Raw genomic sequence first — 5,870 nt, forward strand, 5'->3', positions numbered from 1 at the left:
CTCCGGGTCAATCTCGGCAAAAGATAATCGATGGGGCTCGAGATGGCTGTAATAAAATCTAATCTTAGGCTAGGTATTAAGTACAAGGGTTTGATTTGAGTTTTTGGGGGTTTTGTGTTGGAAACAGGGAAATGCAAGTTGGGCTCGGGGATGAGGCATAGTTTCTGCAGAGTTTTGATTAGGGAAAGGAAGGCAATCGTTTTGATGCTTTAAAGTAAGTGAATGAATAGATCGGAATGGTGAGGAGCTAAGGAGAGCAAGAGAGTCTCAAGAATTCTCCTTAAACAGATGAAAACATGGAAATTTAAACAAATTCAAAGGTAGAGCATAACAGTTAAGGGATTCCACCTTAATCACTCATTTGTTCAAATTCAGAAGAAATGAGAGGAAAATGATACACATAACACTAATGAACTTACAATTACTCAGAGAAGCACACCATATAAACATAAAGCCACATGGATCCCAAACAGTGCTACAAAACCCTGGTCTTTCCTTAGCCAGAAATGCAGAGATAGAATGTACAATGATATGCCAAAGCAATCCCAAGTGTCCAACCCTGAGAATGACTTACAAATTACATAATATAGACAAGCCAAACCTATTCCCTTGCCTCTACGGATCGAGCTCATCATTCTAGGATTTGTTTGAACCAATTCTAAACAAGGAACTGAAAACTAGGTAGTCAAACAACTTACCCCTATATGCCAGGAAACTGATTCATTCACTCACATTTCACCTTGAATTTTGGCTTGTTTTTCACTGTTCAGCTCAGCAATTCGCCCAATTTTGCTTCTTGAAGCTATTCTTGACTTTTCATGATGTAATTTGACAACCATGATGTAATATTGACACATTTTTACTTGTTCTAGAAGATTCATTCACCAAAAGGTGAAATGTGAGTGAATGAATCAGTTTCCTAGCATATAGGGGTAAGTTGTTTGACTACCTAGTTTTCAGTTCCTTGTTTAGAATTGGTTCAAACAACTCCTAGATTGATGAGCTCGACCCGTAGAGGCAAGGGAATAGGTTTGGCTTGTCTATATTATGTAATTTCTAAGTCATTCTCAGGGTTGGACACTTGGGATTTCTTTGGCATATCATTGTACATTCTATCTCTGCATTTTTGGCTAAGGAAAGACCATGGTTTTGCAACACTGTTTGGGATCCATGTGGTTTTATGTTTTGATGGTGTGCTTCTCTGAGTAATTGTAAGTTCATTAGTGTTATGTGTATCATTTTCCTCTCATTTCTTCTGAATTTGAACAAATGAGTGATTAAGGTGGAATCCATTCACTGTTATGCTCTACCTTTGAATTTGTTTAAATTTCCATGTTTTCATATGTTTAAGGAGAATTCTTGAGAGTCTATTGCTCTCCTTAGCTCCTCACCAGTCTGATCTATTCATTCACTCACTTTGAAGCATCAAAACAATTTCCTTCCTTGCCCCAATCAGAACTCTGCAGAAACTATGCCTCATCCCCGAGCCCAATTTGCCTTTCCCTGTTTCCAACACAAAACCCCCAAAAACTCAAATCAAACCCTTGTACTTAATACCTAGCCTAAGATTAGCTTTTATTACAGTCATCTCGAGCCCCATCGATTATCTTTTGCCGAGATCGACCCGGAGAGAGCCCTCTCCTGTCCTCGTAGGGCTAGCTACAAGGCTGAGCGTGGTTTGATGTGGACCTAGAACCTTGTCTTTTCAGCCTGAGGAAAATCTAGGCTCTAACACACGAGATCCCTACGTATCTTGGTGCCGAGCCTGTTCGACAATGTTTATGCCCCATGCGCCCGCGAAAATCCACGGCTATTAAGGGAGAAGTTGAAAAACTTCTCAAGGTAGGGTTTATTTATCGTATCCCACTGAATGACTGGGTCTCTAATATTGTCCCTGTGACCAAAAAGCAGGGCACTATTAGGGTTTGTGTTGATTACCATGACATCAACCGTACATGTCCAAAGGATAATTATCCTATGCCCTTTATCAACCAGCTCATCGACGATTGTATTGGGAGTGAGATTTACTCATTTATGGACAGCTTTTCTGGTTACAACCAGATTAATATTTTGCTTGTAGATCAACACAAAACTGCCTTCATCTACCCGTGGGGTACCTTTGCTTACAAGAAGCTTCCTTTCAGCCTTAAAAATGCTGGTGCTACCTTCCAGCGAGCAATGTCCTACGCGTTTCATCACATCTGTCACATTGTTCAACCATATCTGGATGATCTCCCAGCTCATTAAGCTAAACGATCTGACCATCCAAACCACCTCCATGAGATTTTTCTTCGTTGTCAACATTACCATATTCATCTTAATCCACATAAGTGTGTCTTCTGTGTCGAATCTGATAGAATTCTTGGGTTTGTCAACTCTAAAGAGGGCATTCATTTAGATCCCCTCAAAGTTGAAGCTATACTGAATCTCCCTCCCCATGCCTCTTTGCAACAATTGCAGAGTTTGCAGGGAAAAGCCAATTTCCTACGTCGTTTTATTCCTAACTATGCCGAGATTGCTAAGTATTATACGCAAATTCTAAAGCATGACACTCCCTTTGTTTGGGATGCCACTACTCAAGAGTCCTTCGAGCAACTCAAGGCACTCCTTGTTTCTGCTCCCTTATTGCATCCACCTAATTACCATCGTGACTATACTCTTTATCTCGCTGCTGTCGACAGCACTATTGGCATGGTTTTGGTTCAAGACAATGATGATGGTTTCGAGCACGTTATCTATTATCTTAGCCGCAACCTCCTTGACAATGAGACTCGATATGCTTATGTTGAGAAGCTTCGCTTGGTAGCCGTTCACACTATCCAATGTTTCCGTCACTATATTTTGTTGCGCATGACGATAGTGATTTCTGATTGCAACCCGATGACGTACATCTTGTCACGTCAATTGCTGGGGGGAAAGTACTCGAAATGGATCGTTATCCTTCAAGAGTTCGATTTGGAGTTTACTACTGCCAAGTCCAAGAAGTCCACTACTCCTCCCTCTCGGATAGAGGATCGCATTCTGGATGATACCCTTTTCTTGATCAGTACCCTCGATCCCTTGTACAGTGTGTTAGGGGCCGGATCTACCTCAGGCTGAAGGAAGGCAGGTCTAGGGTAACATCAAACCACGCTTAACTTGGTAGCTAGCCCTACCAGGTTGGGAGAGGGCTCTCTCCTTGTCAATCTCAATTAAGATATTGGCAAATAGGGCTTGAGATGACTGAAATGAATGCTGATTTTAGGATAGGTATATTAGGTCAGAGGATTTTGTTTGATTTTGATGGTTGGTTACTGGATCAAATGAAGAAGGCAACATTGGGTCCGGGAAATCAACTCAGATTTCCAGGAAATTCTATGGGGCGAGGTAGGCAGGTGTTTTGGCACTTTGAATTGGGTGTGATGGTAATTCTAAGACCGGTGAGGAGTTGGAGAGGGCATGCAAAGTTCATGAGTCCTCTTCAAACAACAGAAAACATTAAAAAACTAAATGTATCCTCAAGGCAGAGCACTGAATATCAATGGATTCCACCTATTTATCTTGATTCATTTATTTATGAAGAAAGAAAGAGATGCTGGCACATATACACATAAGAGAAACTAAATAAAAAAGGAAGAAACAATGCCAAGACACATTCCCACAAGAATCCCACAAAATGCTTCAAAACCCTGGTTCATTTCCTTGCCAAACTACAGAAGTGATTTACAATAAAGCTCAAAGCATCCACAAGAGTCCAACCTTTACAAATGACTAAGAAAGTACATAATATAGGCATCAAACCACCTATGCTAGCCATCAGAGTTCGAATCCATGAGTCAAAGAGCTGTTTCAACAACATCTAATCTAGGAACTAGAAAATAGGCAGTGGAACAACTTGCCTCTAAAACTATGGAAACTGATTCATTCAACCTCAAACCACATTTAACTGATGTATCTACCCCCTCAAGTCTTTTTTCATCAAATTTACATCATATTACATCATTTACCATCACAAATTTACCAAAGAGAAGAGAAAAAGTCAACTAGTAGACAAACTGGGCGAAATTCTGAGTTTTTAGGAAGAATTGGCAAAAATTTGCCTAATGCACAGCACCCTAAGCCTGATGCACAACGCCACTTCAAGGCTGACTTTGGAGGCCTTCCACTTCACCAAATCAAGCCCAAGATAGCTTGTTAGAAAGCTATACCTATCTGGTTTCTAGAACACTTTGAATCTTCTAATTTGGAGTTGATTTCCCCCCTCAAAATTTTATTCTCCCAAGACTGCTTCCTGTGGGTCCAAAAAGTGGCAGAGAGGGCATTTTTTGGTTGTTTTTTGCCCTTTTAGTGGCCCAGATAATCTCCAAAGTTGATGAAACTTCCTGGGTTTTCTTATTTTTTGATGTTGAATCCAAATCTATAAGCCATTTATCAAGAGGATGCACCAATTCAATGCGCAGCGCCAATGGCGCTGTGCATCAGCCAGAATTTCATGTGTTGTAAAATTTCAAAAATTGAAAATGACAAAAAATTCTCAAAACTTGCCCAAATTTGGCACATGGGTCCCTCATTTATTTCTTTGTTGGGCTACTGAAGCCTTAGCCAAGATCTTTAGCTTATCACGCTCCTTTTTGCTCCTTAAGTCTGTGCATGGAACTGTCACTAAGGGTTTCTCTCTCATAGTCATACTCACTATCCCTCTCCATACTTTATAGTTGTTTCCCTTGTGATGATTGAGAGGAGTATGAAGAGATTTAAAAAGGAAAGCAGGTGAGGGTGAACATGAATTGGAAAAGGACGTGGGGAATAAGTAAGGTTAATGAATGATGTAGGGTTTAGGAGTAATTATAGGGTTTGGGAATAATGATAGAGTTTGGGAGTATGGTAGGGTTTTGGGTATATGAGTATAGGGTTTGATATGTGAAGGGTAGGGTTTGGGAGATAGGATAAAGGAAAAGGAGTTAGGGAGGATGGGGTTTAGGAGATAGGTTTTGGGCAAATGAAATTAGGGAATAGGGAATAAACAACTATAATTTGTAGTGTATGAGGTGGTTTTAGAGACAAATTAGGGTTTTAAATTTTAGGATGCTAAAACCACCATCAAAGCATAAAAAACCCTATATGAGATGAAAAGAGAGTTTACTTACTTGCTTGGAGGAGAAATGCAGCAATGAGAGTGATTAGAGGTGAAATTTGAGGGTTTTGAGGCGTTACTAGCTAATGCATAGTACCCTGAACCCAATGCGCAACACCTCTCTGATGTGCAGTGCTAGTGTAAATTTACACTGGAGAAAACTGCTTGATGCGCAGTGCCTCCATGATGCGCAACACCGACCCTCTGATGTGCAGCGCCTTTTGGTAGACAACTTTTGAGGGCCTCCCTAGTGTGAAAATTGTGCATGTGATAACTTGTTGGAAAGCATTTCGAGTATGCTTTCCAAAACATCTTGAATTTTTCAATTTGGAGCTCATTTACCTTGTCAAAAATCAAATCTCCTAAGACTGGTCGAAATGTGCAGAATGAGACTGCCTGAATGCAAAGTGCTGTTGCAGTCAACTTTGGAAGGTCTTCCTCAACTCCAAATTGAGCTCATGATAGCTCATTAGAAAGCCCTCTTTGTATATATATCATTTAAATCATGAAGTAAGTAATTTGAACATCCCATCTAGGTGAAATCTTGATTATCCCAAGGTCACTCCAGAAGTTCATCAATCCTCCTGAGGCCAATGATGTTTTCGACATTTCTCCCAAACCATGAAACCTGTGTAAACACTGAAAGAGGTTTTTCTTCTTGGGTCAAGTAGGGATAGAAACCTCTCTCAATTTTGGCAAATTCATCTTTTCTTGATCAGAAACATAGTTTCAAGAAAACCTATCCTGATGTGTGGAA

Source organism: Pinus tabuliformis, chromosome 6, assembly GCF_031772625.1.
Source record: "Pinus tabuliformis cultivar Carrire ecotype Pingquan chromosome 6, CPIR1, whole genome shotgun sequence".
In the NCBI taxonomy this organism is placed as follows: Eukaryota; Viridiplantae; Streptophyta; class Pinopsida; order Pinales; family Pinaceae; genus Pinus; species Pinus tabuliformis.